At 50.3% G+C, this 18,354-nt stretch overlaps 1 long non-coding RNA gene across 1 annotated transcript; it reads right to left on the reverse strand.

Annotated features, from left to right (window-relative positions):
- Nucleotides 1-14,649: 14,649 nt before the first annotated feature.
- On the reverse strand, nucleotides 14,650-15,129 carry LOC103880159. The gene is made up of 3 exons (XR_641051.4): nucleotides 15,014-15,129; nucleotides 14,864-14,923; nucleotides 14,650-14,745 (listed from the first exon to the last, which is right to left on the reverse strand). It is a non-coding gene; the product is annotated as an uncharacterized LOC103880159 (long non-coding RNA).
- Between the last annotated feature and the right edge of the window lie 3,225 nt (nucleotides 15,130-18,354).

Genomic DNA, 18,354 nt, shown 5'->3' on the forward strand with positions numbered 1-18,354 from the left:
CTTGGCCTCCCAAAGTGCCTGGGATTATAGGCGTGAGCCACTGGGCCAGGCGCATAAGCACTTTCAACACAAATAGAACATGCCATAGTTATGATTCCACATCGTGAGTATTTTCCAAAGAGATTTTCCTTTGGGATGGAAATACCAAGATGTCTAGCACATGACTTTTCAATGGTGGTGGCTAAGTATTCCCTTACATGTATATAGTGTGCTCAAAAGTAGTTCCCTAATCCCTTACTCATGGGCACTCCGGTTGCTTTGAATTTGATGCAATGATATTTTTGAAACTTTGAAAATTATTCAATAAAACACACATTCTGAACAATACAAAAAGAAAATATAATTGGGGGAATTCATTTGATTTATTACCTAGTGAACAACCAGACAACCCAGCCATAAAACAACGTGGCCACCCCAGGGTTCCCCTCCCATCTCCTCGCCCTCTCAGTCAGTCCTCCATGTCCTTTAAAGATAACTTTTGTTTTGTTTTGTTTTGTTTTTTGAGATGGAGTCTCGCTCTGTCATTCAGGCAGGAGTGCAGTGGTGCCATCTCGGCTCACTGCAACCTCCGCCTCCGGGGTTCAAATGATTCTCCTTCCTCAGCCTCCCGAGTAGCTGGGATTACAGGCATGTGCCACCTCACCTGGCTAATTTTTTTGTTGTTGTTGTATTTTTAGTAGAGATGGGTTTCACTATGCTGGCCAGGCTGGTCTCGAACTCCTGGCCTCAGGTGATCCACCCGCCTTGGCCTCCCAAAGTGCTGGGATTACAGGTGTGAGTCTCCCCACCCCGGCCAATATCTTTCAATTAAATATATCAATGCTAATATTTGTCCATCCTCACACTGGGTTGGTCTCTCTCTCCATCTGTCCATGCACCGTAGTACATCAAGTATGATGAGAAGACCAAAATGGGGACATGAGGTCTGGGAAACGCAGGGAGGGAGCTCCCAGCATACCCACTGTGCTGCAAGGGTACAATGCTCAGAGATACCTCCCAAAAATGTTGAACTGTGTTAAAGTAGGCACAGGTAGGACATCATGATATTTTACCTATTAATTCTTTAGCTTGTATCTTCTAAGAACAAGGGCATTTTCCCTGTAAAATCATAATATTATTATCTCCCTTGAGAACTTTACTGTTGGTGCTGGTCTAATAAATATAATGTTCCAAATTTCCTAACTGTCCCACACAACTTAGAGTACTTTTTTTTTTTTTGAGTCAGGGTCTTGCTTTGTTGACCAGGCTGGAGTACAGTGGCATGGTCATAGCTCCCTGCAGCCTTGAATTCCTGGGCCCCAGCAATCCTCCTGCCTTGGCCTCCCAAGTAGCTGGGACGACAGGCATGTGCCATCATGCCCTCATTAAATTTTTTTTTTGTAGAGACAGAATCTTGCTATGTTGCCCAAGCTGGTCTTGAATTCCTGGCTTCAAGCAAGCTCCTCCTGCTTCAGCCTCCCAAAGTGTTGAGATTACACATGTGAGCCACTGTGCTTGGCATGGAGCGTTTTTTAAAAAGCAGGATCCTGCATATTCTCTGCCTCTCAAAAAAAAAAAAAAAAAAAAAAAAGACTATGCATTAGGTCACAAATAAAACATAGGTTGATTCCCCAAAGCAGAAGTAATACGGGCCATATTCAAATTTAGAAATTAACAAAAGATTAAACAAATGCTTCAATTCCTTGGACATTACAAAACACCCTTCTAAATAACATCTGGGTTCAACTGATAATTAAAACTGAAGTTCTACTTCATTTAAAGCACATTACATATAAAAACTTATTGCCAGGCGTGGTGGTTTACACCTGTAATTCCAGTACTTTGGGAGCCCGAGGCAGGGAGATCACCTGCAGTCAGGAGTTCGAGACCAGTCTGGCCAACATGGTGAAACTCCGTCTCTACCAAAAATACAAAAATTAGCCAGGCATGGTGGTGCATGCCTGTAGTCCCAGCTACTCGGGAGGCTGAGGCAGGAGAATTGCTTGAACCCTGGAGACAGAGGTTGCAGTGAGCCGAGATCATGCCACTGCACTCCAGCCTGGGTGACAGAGCAAGACTCCGTCTCAAAAATAAATAAATAAATACATATTTTTAAAAAATCTTATGAGATGGGGCCAAAGCTGTGCTCAGAAGAAAATCTATAGCTTATTTATTTGTTTGTTTGTTTGTTTTGAGACAGGGTCTCACTCTGTCACCCAGGCTGGAGTATGGTGGCACCATCGCTCACGGTAGCCTCAACCTCCCAGGCTCCAGTGATCCTCACACCTCAGCCTCCCCAGTATCTCCACCATGCCCAGCTATTTGTTTTATTTATTTATTTAGTGGTAGAGATGGGGTATTGCTATGTTACCAAGGCTGATCTCAAACACCTGAGCTCAAGCTATCCTCCCACCTTGGCCTCCCAAAGTGTTGGAATTACAGGCGTGAGCCACTGCACCCAACCTTTAAATTTTAATTAGGGGGGGGGAGAGAGAGAGAGAGAGAGACAGAGAGAAGTCCGAGAGGAAATTAGCAAAGCAAACAATTCAGGAAGAAGAAGAAGAAAAAAACTATAAAATAGTGCACTAAAAGTTGAAAGAAAACATTCATAGAGATTAGATGGAATTAATTTAAAGTAAAAAATTGTGGGCCGGGCGCGGTGGCTCAAGCCTGTAATCCCAGCACTTTGGGAGGCCGAGACGGGCGGATCACGAGGTCAGGAGATCGAGACCATCCTGGCTAACACAGTGAAACCCCGTCTTTACTAAAAAATACAAAAAACTAGCCGGGCGAGGTGGTGGGCGCCTGTAGTCCCAGCTACTCCGGAGGCTGAGGCAGGAGAATGGCATAAACCCGGGAGGCGGAGCTTGCAGTGAGCTGAGATCCCGCCACTGCACTCCAGCCTGGGCGACAGAGTAAGACTCCGTCTCAAAAAAAAAAAAAAAAAAAAAAAAAGTAAAAAATTGTGGACAATAGTAAGAAGCTGATTCTTTGAAAGGAAAAATTCTCTTTTCCATGCTCTCTCACTCTCTCTTATGTGTGCACACAGGTACACACACACACAACCAACAATAATATTCTTTTACATTTTGTGTTTGTGTACTTTTGTGAATGCTTCAAGAAGGCAGAAGAGCACAATGGGACACAAGTTGCTTCCCACTCTCCGTACCTCAGTTTCCACCAATGTAAAATGGGGATAATGGCAGTAGCTCCCTGAGAGGGTCGCTGTGAGGATTACTTGCGTTGCCGTGGGTGGGGCGCTTGGCTCCGTGCCTGGCACCGAGGAGGTGCGATGTGTTTGCTGTGATCAGTATCATCCTCTGTTGCATAAATTCCTCCTGGGGAACTGCGGGGTCAGAGGGCGTGTTCGATGTCGCAGACGCCGCCACAAGCGCTCTGCAAGCCTGTTTCCCACGCTTCGCCAACGCAGCAACTGCCAAGTCAGCCTCTTTGATCTTTGTCTTCTCAGAGGAGAAAAGTGGGATCCCGGGGAGGTTTTTAATTTGCATTGATTTTCTAATGAATGCGGTTCAGCATTCTTCCAAGGAGGCTCTGCGGTTTTTACAGCCTGCTGCAGGATCCTCCCTGGGGAGACGTGGTCTGGGGCAGAGCCAGGTGCGGTGGTAGAGGTGGGTTTGAGTCTCGGGGAGCGCGCGGGAGCTGGGCACGGCTCCGTGCTTGAGAGGATCTGGCATTTTCCTGGGCAGCCTCGGCGAGAGAGAGTCGTGGAAGGTGAGCTAAGCCTCCGGATTATACTCTGCCAAACAGGGACTAAATCTCCGTATCCAATAGAATTACTAAAACAGCCGAAGACTGCGATTCATGCCTTCATCCCTTAACTAATGACAGCTCACAGGTATTGATCATGACTTAAGTACTAGTCGCTGTCCAGAGCTTTCTAAACGTGTGAACTCCCAAAGTCAGCATCACAACCCTGAGGGCGGTGCTGCGATTATTCCCGTTGTACAGAGGAGGAAACTCGAGGCTCAGAGAGGTAAAGTCATTTACCGAAGGTCACACAGCTGACCGGGCACGGTGGCTCACGCCTGTAATTCCAGTTCTTTGGAAGGCTGAGGAGGGCGGATCACCTGAGGTCAGGAGTTCGAGACCCAGCCTGGCCAACACGATGAAACCCCCGTCTCTGCTAAAAATACAAACATTGGCCAGGTGTAGTGGTGCATGCCTGTAATGCCAGCTACGCTGGAGGCCGAGGCACGAGAATCGCTTGAACCCAGGAGGCTGAGGCTGCAGTGAGTCGAGATAGCGCCATTGCACTCCAGCCTGGGCGACAGAGCCAGACTTCGTCTTAAAAAAGAAGAAGAGGAAGAAGAAGAAGAAGAAGGAGAAGGAGAAGGAGAAAAGGAGGAGGAGGAGGAAGAAGGTGGTCACAAAGCAAGTAAGTGTAGGATGGGAACTTGACCAGTCTGACTCCATTAACCCATCCAGTTATGTTTACCGAGCACCTGCCTGGTGAAGGTCACTGTTTTTGGCGTGGGAGAAAGGCAGAGAAGACAAAGATACCTACATTTGAAGGACTGGCATTCTAGGGGGTAGCCCTGAAGTGCCAGGGGGAGGGGCTAACATTTAAGGGAGAGAGGCTAGCATTTAGGGGGAGTGAATAACTTCAGCAGGTGGGGCTAAAATTCCAAGGGGAGAAACTAATATTCCAGGGAAAGAAACTGACATTCAGAGGGGAGGGACTAACATCTCAGGGGGAGGAGCTAATATTCCAGGGGGGAGGAGCTAACATTTCAGGAGGAGGGGCTAATATTTTTAGTACAATTACACACTGTTAATCACTACCTCTGTTTCTAACATTTTAGGGTAATTGCTTGCTGTTAATCACTACCTGTGTTTCAGGCAATAAAGAAGGGGCCAACCTTTATGAGGGAGGAGGTAACATGCCAAGGGGAGGAACTAACAATCCGTGGGGAGAAATGGACATTCTAGGGGGAAGAGCTAACAATAAGGAGGGGCTAACATCGCAGGAGAGAAATTGACATTTCAGAGGGGAGGAGCTAAATCGCAGGCGAGAAATTGACATTTCAGAGGGGAGGAGCTAACATCGCAGGAGAGAAATTGACATTTCAGAGGGGAGGAGCTAACATCGCAGGAGAGAAATTGACATTTCAGAGGGGAAGAGCTAACATTGCAGGGGAGAAATGGACATTTCGTGGGGAGGAGCTAACATTGCAAGGGAGAAATTGACATTCAGGGGGGCGGGGCTAACATTCAAATAAGGGTGCTAACATTCAGTGGGAGAGGCTAACATTGCAGGGGAGAAACTGACATTTCAGGGCAGGCTGACACTCTCTATCCTTAAGAGCCTACAGCCTCTGCCTCCTTGCTATACCTTGTCCCTACAAGTGTTGGCTGAGCTCATAGTCGGTGCAAATCTCTGCCACCCTGGGGATTTGAACGTGCCTGAAAAGAATGGAGTCTCTGCCCTCATAGAGCTCGCAACCTGGGGGCAGACAATTCTGAACGGAATGATTCCACAGAAAGGCATTCACCTCCCAGGCAGGAGAGGTAATTACGCGCTCTTAATCACTACCTCTGTTTCTCTCAGGCAATACGGGAGGGGAGGCGGCGCCCCCATCGTGGCCTGGTTTGAGATGTTCCCAGCCGTAGGAGACAGACAGACTGTCATCAAGTGTCGGAAAATAGCTGTCATGGGAATCCTCACCTCCCGACACCTTCCCAGCCCCGTGAGCCCGAAACCTTCCCGTGTGGCTGCAAAGTTGTAGGTTCTGCTCCTGTTGACGGGCAACCCTGTAATCTCCAATGCTCACGGCGGCTCTGCTGGGACACAGCAGCTCCTGGGGGCCAAGGTCCCAGCCAGGATGGGGATGTCAGGACCGAGACTGGAATGTAGAACCGTGGGAGTCCACAGCCCGGGTCTTTCCCTACCCACCACCAGATGTGGTGTGGGTTTCCTGGTTTCCGTTCTTGTTCACGTGGAATAAAAGGAAAAGGCGGGGGAGTGACAGCCGCACCTGCTGTCTCCCCACCACGGTGGGGGATTTTTGTCTGTTCCCTTTGCTGCTGTGTTCCCCGCTTCTGGGATGCGCCCAGTGCTGAATGATGCCCCCTTGCACATATACATTCTCACGCTGACTGATCTGGGTTTACTAAGTGTCAGTGATTCACTCCTTTGAAAATGGGGGCCCTTGTGTGACTCCCATGGTAGTCGTGGGTCCTGGGGACCCCCAGAGGAGTCAGACCCAGAGCGTGATCTCGAAAACACCTCAGTGGCCCAGTGTGGTGGCTCACACCTGTAATCGCAGCACCTTGGGAGGCCAAGGTGGATGGATCACTTGAGGTCAGGAGTTCGAGACCAGCCTGGCCAACATGGTGAAACTCTCTCTCTTATGCTAAAAATACAAAAATTAGCCAGGTGTGGTGGCGCACGCCTCAATCCCGGCTACTTGGGAGGCTGAGGCAGGAGAATCGCTTGAACCTGGGAGACTGAGGTTGCAGTGAGCCATGATCTTGCCACTATACTCCAGCCTGGCTGATGGAGCGAGACTCTCTCTCAAAAAAAAATAAATAAATAAAATAAGAGCAGGGATTTTCCATCCAGTTTGTACCTGAAACAGTTTCCGGTTGAGTTATGCTTAGTAAACTCGTTGACTCAATGAATGGGTGGGAGTGAGGGAGGGTCCCCATGCCCATTGTGGTAGGTGGATTAACGGCCGCAAAAATGTCCACATCCTAATCCCCAGAACCTGTGACCGTGTCATATCATGTGGCAAAGGGAAATTAAAGTTGCCAATGGAATTAAGATTGCTTTCTTCACATAGGGAGATTAGCCTGGGTTATCCAAGTAGGCCTAATATAATCACAGGGCTTAAGTCAGGGGTGTCCAATCTTTTGGCTTCCTTGTGCCACACTGGAAGAAGAAATGTCTTGGGCCACACAAAATACACTAACACAATAGCTGATGAGCTAAAAAAAAATTACCAAAAAATCTCATAATGTTTTAAGAAGCTTTACTAATGTTTTCCTGGACCACATGCAGCCTGTGGGCCACAGATCGGACAAAGTTGCTTTAAGTGGAAAAGGGAGGCACACAAGTGAGAGTGAGGGAGAGATCTGAAGATCCTACTTAGATGGCTTTGAAGATGCAGGAAGGGGCCGGGTGTGGTGGCTCATGCCTGTAATCCCAGCACTTTGGGAGGCCGAGGTGGGTAGATCACCTGAGGTCAGGAGTTCCAGACCAGCTTGGCCAGCATGATGAAACCCCGTCTCCACTAAAAATACAAAAATGAGCCGGGCATGGTGGTGCACACCTGTAATCCCACCTACTTGGGAGGCTGAGGCAGGAGAATCACTTGAACCCAGGAAGTGGAGGTTGCAATGAGCCAAGACCATGCCACTGCACTCCAGCCTGGGCAACAGAGTGAGACTCCATCTCAAATAAAAAGAAGATACAGGAGGGGGACTTTCAGCCTTGGAAATGTGGGTGGGGCCTTGAGCCAGGAAATGTGGGTATCCTCTAGGACCTAGGAAAAGAAAGGAAACCGATTCTCCTTTAAAGCCCAGAAAGACCTACTTAGGACTTCTGACCACTACTAAATTTAAGGTAATCCGTTACAGCAGGAAGAGGAAACTAATTACACCTCTTATTTATTTATTTATTTATTTAATTTATTTATTTATATTATTATTTTTGAGACAGAGTCTCTCTCTGTTGCCCAGGCTGGAGTGCAGTGGCGTAATCTTGGCTTACTGCAACCTCTGTTTCCTGGGTTCAAGTGATTCTCCTGCGTCAGGCTCCCGAGTAGCTGGGATTACAGGTGTGCGCCACCATGCCTGGCTAATTTCTATATTTTTTGTAGAGATGGGGGTTTCACCGTATTGGCCAGGCTGGTCTTGAACTCCTGACCTCAGGTGATCCACCTGCCTCCCAAAGTGCTGGGATTACAGGTGTGAGCCCCTGCGCCCGGCCTGCTCTCACAAAGTCTCTATGTTAAAGCATCGGGAGGAGGCAGGGATGCACACAGACAACACCATACAGAAATTTCAAACAATGCAGGATCAGAAGTGCTCTGAAGGGGAGAAAAGGAGGGTTAAGGGGCCAGCAGGTGCTGAGGAGCTGCCACTTTACACAGGGTGGTCATGAAAGGTTTCTCAGAAAAGGCTGCCTTTGGCCGAATGCAGTGGCTCACGCCTGTAATCCCAACACTTTGGGAGGCCGAGGCAGGTGGATCACCTGAGGCCAGGAGTTTAAGACCAGCCTGGCCAACATGGTGAAACCCCAGCTCTACTAAAAATTTAAAAAAAAATAATTTTTAAAAAATTAGCTGGGCGTGGTGGTGCACGCCTGTAATCCCAGCTACTCGGGAGGTTGAGACAGGAGAATCGCTTGAACCCGGGAAGTGGAGGCTGCAGTGAGCTGAGATCGTGCCATTGCACTCCAGCCTGGGCGAGAGAGTGAGACTCTGTCTCAAAAACAAAACAAAACAAATCAAAACAAAAAACAAGGCCGGGCGCGGTGGCTCAAGCCTGTAATCCCAGCACTTTGGGAGGCCGAGGCGGGCGGATCACGAGGTCAGGAGATCGAGACCATCCTGGCTAACATGGTGAAACCCCGTCTCTACTAAAAATACAAAAAACTAGCCGGGCGTGGTGGCGGGCGCCTGTAGTCCCAGCTACTCGGAGGCTGAGGCAGGAGAATGGCCTGAACCTGGGAGGCGGAGCTTGCAGTGAGCCGAGATCGCGCCACCGCACTCCAGCCTGGGTGACACAGCGCCAGACTCCGGCTCAGGGAAAAAAAAAAAAAACAAAACAAAAAACAAAACATAAAAAGCCGCCTTTGAGCAGAGACTTGAACGACGTGAGGCAGCCAGGGGGTTCCATAAGGAAGGGTACTCCAGGCAGGTACAAAGGCTGAGAGGTGGGAGAGTGGTGGGTGTACTGAGGAACAGGGAGGAGGCCTAAGGGAGCCCTTTGGGAGAATCCAGTGTGGTGATGTCTACGGCGCGCCGTGTTCCTCACTCCTGAATTACTGAAGGAGCCCTGGCCCTCCTCCACCTGAGAAAACTGGGCTCAGAAAGCTGCGTGAGGAATTGGGTAGCACAGGGGGCTGAAGTAAGGTGAAGGCCAGAGGGTGGGCCATCTGTGGACTCCTAGTGTAGTGCTCTGTCAGCAGTCCTGGCCATCTCTACTCTGGAGCACCAGCCTGAGGTTCTGCGTCTCTCATCTTTGGGCTTTAGCCTCTTCTTCCTCCTGGTCTGTTTCCAGATCATCAGCTGGTGTTTGGCTCATGGGGTGGCCGGAGCTGCCGGGCGTGCTGGGGGCATCGGGGCCCATGCTGTTTTTCTGCTGGTTTCCCTTCTGCCTGCTGGTGCCGCTGAGGCTGCTGGGCGCGGGGGAGGCCGGGCTGGAACTGGGGGACCTGTGGGTGTCCCTGGCGGGGGCCTGCAACTGCCTCAACCCTCTACTCTACATGGGTGAGGACCAGGCCCTCTGGTCCTGCCAAGGGGGAGGGTCTGAAGATGCACAGGTGGCAGTGGGCACAGGGGATGGGGCCCTCGCCGACCTGTGAGGACCTGAAGGAAAATTCCTGGGGAGTGAGAAAGGGTGGGTGGGGAGGGGACAGCCCCCCATGTCAACCTCCGGATAATGTGAGACTCTGAGCTGAGAGAAGACAGAGATGATAGGCAGGGTGGGGAGGCAGAGAGAGATGGAGGAGCAGGGAGGAGGACAGAGACCCAGAGAGACAGGGGACAGAGACCCAGAGACAGGGGGACAGAGACCCAGAGAGAAGGGGACAGAGACACAGAGAGAGGGAGACAGAGACACAGAGAGAGGGGGACAGAGACCCAGAGAGAGGGGGACAGAGCCCCAGAGAGGCAGGGAGAGACCCAGAGAGAAAGCAGTAAGACGGAAGAGGCGACGCCGGGAGCAGGAGCGATGTGGATGGAAGGGAGACACACAGAGGCACAGAGGGGAGGGGAGAGACCGGCCAGGCTGCTGGGAGGGGCAAGTGGGACACAGAAAAGGCCAAAGAGGCCAAGACTCAGTGAGAGACAGAAACATGGAGAACTCTAGTGAGAGACGGACATAGAACCGGCGCTGGAGGAACACGAAGAGGGGGGAATCACCACTGAACAGGACAGACACAGTGACACACAGACGGAACGACAGAGACAGAGAGAAGAGAGAGCCAGCTTTGAGAGAGCGAGAGGCAGGGGCCTGGGTGGAAAGCCTGGAACGCAGACGTGGCCTAGGAATTCGGCAAGTGGAACAAGGGTGACCACCCGCTGTGGCTGTCCCAGGACTGAGCAATTCCTGAGATGTGGAACAGCCAGTGCTGAAGTCAGAAGTTGTGTGCAAACAGAGCTTGCTGGTCCCCGCACGTGAGACAGAATGAGGGACAGGAGCGGGCCGCCAGCTTTTCTGGTTCCTGAAGGAGTCCATTGTGAAATATGCAAGTGCCTTCCGACCTTGCGCCCCAGGCCCTCTGCCCTGGGGAACAATGTGCTTCACCTTCCTTCAGTTTCAAGCTCCTGAATGTTTCCAAACTGAAAGGTAAATTTGGCCCCATGTTTTGAGTCTTTGATATATCCATGGAGCTCCCTCTGAAATGCGCTCAGCTCCAGGAAGAGGAAAATCGACCTCTTCGTCTTCTGGGAACGCATTACAGCGAGGGCTGCTGACCCTGGCTGCACAGCAGAATCTCCAGGGAGAGCTTTTAACATAAAATCGATGTCCGGGCCCCATCCCCAGACCCTGTGGTTTAAGTGGTCCTGGGTGGAGCTCGGTTCTGGGAATTTAAAAACCTCCCCAGGGATTTCTGCGGGCAGCTGGGCTGAGACCCATCTATCTGTGGTTGTGAAAATACAACCTGGGGCTGGGCACAGTTGCTCACGCCTATAATCCCAGCACTTTGGGAGGCTGAGGTGGGTGGATCACTTGAGGTCAGGAGCTCAAGACCAGCCTGGCCAACATGATGAAACCCCGTCTCTACCAGAAATACAAAAGAAAAAAAAAAAAAAAAAGCGAGCACGGTGGCTCACGCCTGTAATCCCAGCACTTTGGGGGGCCGAGGCCGATCACCTGAGTTAAGGAGTTCAAGACCAGCCCGACCAACATGGTGAAATCCCATCTCTACTAAAAATAGGAAAATCAGCCAAGTGTGGTGGCACGCACCTGTAATCCCAGCTACTCGGGAGGCTGAGGCAGGAGAATCACTTGAACCCGGGAGGTGGAGGTTGCAGTGATCCAAGATCTCGCCACTGCACTCCAGCCTGGGTGACAAAGCAAGACTCCATCTGAAAATAAATAAATTAAAAAAAAATAAAAATAAAAGAAAGAAAAAGAAAAGAAAAAAGAAATACGAAAAAAATTACCCAGGTGTGACAGCACCTGTCATCCCAGCTACTCAGGAGGCTGAGGCAGAAGAATCGCTTGAACCTGGGAGGTGGAGGTTGCAGTCAGCTGAGATTGTGCCACTGCACTCCAGCCTGGGCGACAGAGCGAGATTCCATCTTTAAAAAAAAAAAAAGAAAAAGAAAAAGAAAGAAAAAGAAAATACAACCTTGATAGCTCCCAGAGGACTGAGAAAGGCAGCACTGAGTGGTTCAAACCCTGGGGTGCAAAAGGGAAACGGAGGGGAGCGGGTGGCGGAACGCAAAGACCAGCTTTGCTGTCAGTATTTGTTAGTGGTGATGGGGGTGCTGTGACTCATGCCTGTAATCCCAACACTTTGGGAGACCATGGTGGGAGGACTGTTTGAGGCCAGGAGTTCAAGACCAGCCTGGGCAACATAGAAAGACCTCATCTCTGCTAAAAAAAAAAAAAAAAAAAAAAAAATTAGCCAAGCGTAGTGGCGTGCACCTGTGGTCCCAGCTGCTAGGGAGGCTGAGGTGAAAAAAAAAGGCCGGGCACGGTGGCTCAAGCCTGTAATCCCAGCACTTTGGGAGGCTGAGGTGGGCAGATCATGAGGTCAGGAGATGGAGACCATCCTGGTTAACACAGTGAAACCTAAAAATACAAAAAAAAAATCGCCAGGCGTGGTGGCGGGCGCCTGTAGTCCCAGCTACTTGGGAGGCTGAGGCAGGAGAATGGCGTGAACGCGGGAGGCGGAGCTTGCAGTGAGCCGAGATCGCGCCACTGCACTCCAGCCTGGGCGACAGAGCGAAACTCGGTCTCTAACAAACAAAGACATGGGAAAGGGGATTCCAGGCTGGGACCCAGCAGTGCAAACACGGGACTATCTTCGAGTTCACTGTGGCCAAGAATACACCAGGGCCGGCGTGGGAGGTGGGTGAGTTTTGTTTTTTTTTTAAAGCCTGGAGGGGGTCAGGTTACTTGCAGCCTCCGATGCTCAGTGGAGGGCCTGGAATTCAGGGCCAGTGGAGGGCTGTGAGGAGAAAGGGACAGGGTCAGCTCTGGGTACAAGAGGACCCCTCTGAGGACTGGAGGAGAGAGAGAGAAGGCTGGGGTGAGGGTCCAGCGGGGGAGGAAGCCCAGGCAGGGAGGAGGGAGGAAGCAGCCAGGAACCCCCCAGGTCTCAAAAAATTGTGGTTTTGAGCGAGACTCTGTCTCAAAAACAAACAAACAATTGTGGTATTGCCAAAACCGACGTTTATTTCTTGCGCTCAACCCTTAAGGCAGCCAATTTCTGGTTGAGAAAATAGTGCAACACCGCCACTGTGTGGCTATTTGGAGTTTTGCAGCCAATAACTCGAAAGTAAAGCCCGCCTCCAAATAGAAGCTTTTGAGAACTTCAGGAGGGCGCTGTTGCCACTGATGCTAAAACATTGGCCCAAATGTTGGTGATCCACAAAAATTCTATTAATTTGAGATAAAATTATAGTGCGACTATGAATCTTTTTATTACTGAAATTTGTGGCCATTACTGAAATTTGTGGCTAAGCGCTGTGGCTCACACCTGTAATCCCAGCACTGTGGGAGGCCGAGGCGGGCGGATCACTAAGTCAGGAGTTCAAGACCAGCCTGGCCAACATACTGAAACCCTGTCTCTACTAAAAATACAAAACTTAGCCAGGCATGGTAGCAGGTGCCTGTAGTCCCAGCTACTTGGGAGGCTGAGGCAGGATAATTGCTTGAATCTGGGAGGTGGAGGTTGCAGTGGGCCGAGATCGCGCTATTGCACTCCAGCCTGGGTTTAACAGAGCGAGACTCCATCTCAAATAAAATAAAATGAAATTTGTGAGGCCGGGTGCGGTGGTTCACGCCTGTAATCCCAGTACTTTGGGAGGCCGAGGCGGGTGGATCACCTGATGTTGGGAGTTTGAGATCAGCCTGACCAACATGGAGAAACCCCATCTCTACTAAAAACACAAAATTAGCCAGGCGTGGTGGTGCATGCCTGTAATCCCAGCTACTCGGGAGGCTGAGGCAGGAGAATTGCTTGAACCTGGGAGGCGGAGGTTGCGGTGAGCCGAGATTGCACCATTGCACTCCAGCCTGGGGGACAAGAGCAAAACTCTGTCTCGGAAGGAAGGAAGGAGGGAAGGAAGGGGGGGGGGAGGGGGAGGGGAGGGGAGGGAGAAAGGAAGAAAGGAAAGGAGGAAATTTGTTGAGCTTTTCCAGGAAAACCTAGCACGCACAGTCAACCCTACTCCAAAGCTGTCTTTTCAGATATTGAGCTGAAATGAAATTGCTTTTGCCTAGATGAGAAGGTAGGTGAAATGCAACTGAAGGTTGAAGTGTCCCCCAGGGCATTGACCTGAGGATGCTGGAGATAGAGGCAGGGGGTTGGGGAAGGGCACTATGCAAGGGGGCTGCTAAGGAACTGGCTATGGGGGTGAGTCTGCACACTTTTATAGGAAGGGACATTGCTGGTGGGTGTTGAAGGTTAAATAGGAGCTTGTTAAGAAAAGAGGTTGAGCACAGTGGCTCACACCTATGATTCCAACACTTTGGGAGGCTGAGGTAGGAGGACTGCTTGAGGTCAGGAGTTAGAGGCCAGCTTGGGCAACATGGTGAGACCCTGTCTCTAAAAAAATTAATAAAAGTTAGCTGGGCATGGTGGTGAACACCTACAGTCCCAGCTACTCAGGAGGCTGAGGCAGAAGGATCGCTCGAGCCTGGGAGTTCAGGGTTGCAGTGAGCTATGATCATACCACTGTACTCCAGCCTGGGCAACAGAGTGAGATCTCATCTCAAAAAGAAAAAAAAAGAGGAAGATGTGTTGATACAGTATGACAGTGATGGAGAAAACGATGATAACTAAAGCCCGTTGCAGCTGATGTGACAAGTGCATTCACATCTTGGATCTCAGGCTGCCCTGGCTGTGGTTTTCTGGGGCCCATTGGACGAAGATTTTCGCCTTTGTCTGATGGAGAAGAAGTCGGGGGATCAGAGGGAAATAACAAATCCGAAGTACACAGCAGCCTGTGTTGGTGCCAGGTGCTGAATCTGCCCTGCTCTTTCTTCCCTCTGTGCCCTTACACCCAGAGTTGAAATGTTCTTCCTCTTCTTGGAATGCCCCAGACAGACTCCTACTCATCCCTCAAAACCCAACTCAGACTCCCAGCTCCTAGCCTCAAACCTGAGAGGGTGGGCCCTCACCACTCTCCTACCTCAGACTCCGGAGTCCGGACCCCCACCCCAGTCCCTCCTGAAACACGGAGTCCCCAGGTGTGATGTAGGCCTGAGGCCGGGCGCAGGGGCAGTGGGCGGGGGAGCAGGATGTGCAGATTCAGTTACATTTATTCGGCCTCAGAGCGATGGTCCGGGCAGAGGCAGGGCTTTTGGGTGGGGAGGTCCTGCGTCTTCTCACTGCTGAGCCTGAGAGAGGAAAACAGGGAGATATACCGAGACGTGGGAGAGAAAGAGAGACCAAGATGACAAAACCGGACCAGGGAGACAGAGACTCAGCCCCCACCTCCGCCCTCTTCCTGCTCACTTTGTTGAAGAAGTAGATGGAAGTCAGGATGGTGAACACGGCCATGGCCAGAGTCACATTCTGGGGGGAGGAGATCAGAGGTCAGGACCTTTCCCCTCCCCGCCCTCTGCCCTGCCCTAGGCCTCCCTTCCCTGCCAGACCCCTCCTCACTTCCTGGAAGTTCATGGCCTTGGGATTCCAGCCACCTCTTGCTTGGTCTTCTCTCCCCTTCCTGGGCCTCTGAGCCAGAGAGGGGAGAAGCCACTGGAACCCCAAGAGGGGGTTGTCAGAGCAACAAGAATGGTGGCCAGGGCAACGGGGGAAGGGCATTCTGGCAGAGGCACAGGGCAGAGACAGACCCTGGTGTGGCCCGCCACACACGGCATCTGAACGTGACATCGGGACATGTGAGACTGGAGAGTCTGAACCTCGAACACCATACTGAGGCGTCTGGGTTTTTCCCCGGAGGGTGCTGGGGAGCCATGGGAGGGTTGAGAGCAGGGGAGGGACCGGGTCAGTTCTGGATGTAGAAATATCTCAGAGCAGGAGCCTGCAGGCCAGGAGAACAGTTGAGGAGGTCCAGGCAAAACTTCCTCCTCCAGATGGGAGGATCACTTGGGCTCAGGAGGTCGAGGTTCCATGAGCCAAGATCACGCCACTGCACTCCAGCCTGGGCAACAGAGCGAGATCCTGTCTCCACAACTACAACTAAAAAATAAAATAAAATAGGCCGGGCGCGGTGGCTCACGCCTGTAATCCCAGCACTTTGGGAGGCCGAGACGGGCGGATCACGAGGTCAGGAGATCGAGACCATCCTGGCTAACATGGTGAAACCCCGTCTCTACTAAGAAATACAAAAAAATAGCCGGGCGAGGTGGCGGGCGCCTGTAGTCCCAGCTACTCGGGAGGCTGAGGCAGGAGAATGGCGTAAACCCGGGAGGCGGAGCTTGCAGTGAGCTGAGATCCGGCCACTGCACTCTAGCCTGAGCGACAGAGCGAGACTCCGTCTCAAAAAAAAAAATAATAATAAAATAAAAAATAAAAAAAAAATAAAAATAAAAATAAAATAAAATAAAATACATGTGATACATGCATGTGTGAGATATCTATTTACCTATCACTACCACAAAAAAGGAGACTATACAATCTGGCTATTCAGGTAGCTATTTGCATTATTTCTGGCAGATAGAGTCTTGCTGTTTTTGGTAGCTATGTTGTACAACTGTGAACACTTATTGGGGAAATACGTGTGTGTGTGTGTGTACATATATATGTACTATATATGTGTACTATATATGTACTATATATATGTACTATATATATACACACACATATATAGGGTTGGGTGCGGTGGCTCATGCCTGTAATCCCAACACTTTGGGCAAGTGAGACAGGAGAATCGCTTGAGCCCAGGAGTTCGAGACCAGCCTGGGCAACATAGTAAGACCCCATCTCTTTAAATATATATAAATATAGGCCAGGTGTGGTGGCTCACACTTGTAATCCCAGCACTTTGGGAGGCCAGGGCGGGAGGATCACTTGAGGTCATGAGTTTGAGACCAGCCTCGCCAACACGGTGAAACCCCATCTCTACTAAAAAAACAAAAAATTTAGCTGGGTGTGGTGGTGTGCACCTGTAGTCCCAGCTACTCAGGAGGCTGAGGCACGGGCAACACTTGAACCCCAGGTGGGGGAGGTTACACTGAGCCGAGATCACACCACTGCACTCCAGGCTGGGCAACAGAGTGGCGTGATAAATAAATAAAAATAAATAAATAAATAGAAAAATATATACTTGTATTAATGAAGCAGTGGGTCCTTATTTGCTGATTCAGTGGTCACAGTTGTACAACATCGCTCCTATGAATAACACGGATTGTAAAACAATACCTCAGGGCATTACCCAGAAAATTCCAGAAGGCAACACATTCTGCAGAGCAAGGAGCACTGTCTCTCCAACAAATCCATGCCACAATGCAAAACAAAAGCAAGTGGCCTTGCTATATTTGAAAAAATCCGTTAAGAGACGCAGGACCAGCTTTGATGGGTGATCCTGGACCAGGTTTTGGTTTAGACAAACAAGTTATAAAGGCTCTTCAGGTGGGAGACTGAGGCAGGAGGATGGCTTGAAGCCAGAAGTTTGAGACCAGCCTGGGCAGCGTGGCGAAACCCTGTCTCTACTAAAAATACAAAAATTAGCCAGGTGCGGTGGTGTGCACCTATAGTCCCAGCTACTCAGGAGGCTCAGGCACGAGAATCACCAGAACCCAGGAGGCAGAGGCTGCAGTGAGCCGAGATTGTACCACTGCCCTCCAGCCTGTGTGACAGAGTGAGACCCTGTCTCAGAAGACAAAACCAAACAAAGTCTCTCTGGGGAGAAATGGAGGGACATTTGAACAGGGAGTGGGTATCAGACAAGACGAAAGCACTGTTGCCAAGGAGAAGAGGAGGTTAACTGAAAGACGCAGGTTACAAAATTGCAGGTTCTGTATGATCTCATTTTGGTAAGAAGTACATGTATGAAAAACTGCATTTAAACATCAGGTTTCGCTCTGTCGCCCAGGATGGAGTGGAGTGACAGAATCAGGGCTCACTGCAGCCTCAACTTCGGGCTCAAGCGACAAGTGGCTGGGACTACAGGCGTGCGCCACTACACCTGGCTAGTTTTTTGGTATTTTTAGTAGAGACGGGGTTTCACCATGTTGCCCAAGCTGGTCTGAAACTCCTGGACCCAATTGATCTGCCCACTTTGGCCTCAGAAAGTGACAGGATTACAGGTGTCAGCCACCATGCCTGGCCCAGTTATATTGATTGCAGACTTCCGACCTCCCGAACTGTCGTTTGAAGCCACTGAGTGGTAAACTGTCACGGGAGCCAATACATCAGTAGATATTAAAGTGCTGACATCTCCAGGGGCTAGAACATGGTTTCTAGTTTCTTAATTTTGCTTCAGGGTTGTTTTTTTTTTTTTTCTCTTTTCTATTTTTTTTAGAGACAGGGTCTTACTCTGTTGTCCAGGCTGTAGTGCAAAGGTATGATTATAGCTCACTGAAGCCTCACATTCCTGGACTCACGTGATCCTCCCATCTCAGTCTCTTGAGTAGTTGGGACTACAGGCACACGCCACCATACCATGCCTGGCTAATTTTTGTTTATTTTTTATAGAGATGGAGTCAGGGCGGTGGGGGTCTCTTCATGTTGGCCAGGCTGGTCTTGAACTCCTGGCCTCAAGCAATCCTCCTACCTTGGCCTCCCAAAGTTCCGGGATTACAGGTGTGAGCTGCCAGCTCCTGGTCTGGCTTAAGCCTCCAGCTCTTCTACTACTTTATTCCAGGGGCCTCTATCGTATTTCAAGTGCGGGGAGAGAGAGAGATTCACGAAACTTCCGTAACTGGTGCAGGAGCTCACACCTGTAATCCCAGCACTTTGAGAGGCCGAGGTGGGAGAACTGCTTGAACCCAGGAGTTTAAGACCAGTCTGGGCAATACAGCAAAACTCTGTCTCAAACAAAC

This window comes from Papio anubis, chromosome 20 (genome assembly GCF_008728515.1).
Source record: "Papio anubis isolate 15944 chromosome 20, Panubis1.0, whole genome shotgun sequence".
Taxonomy (NCBI): domain Eukaryota; kingdom Metazoa; phylum Chordata; class Mammalia; order Primates; family Cercopithecidae; genus Papio; species Papio anubis.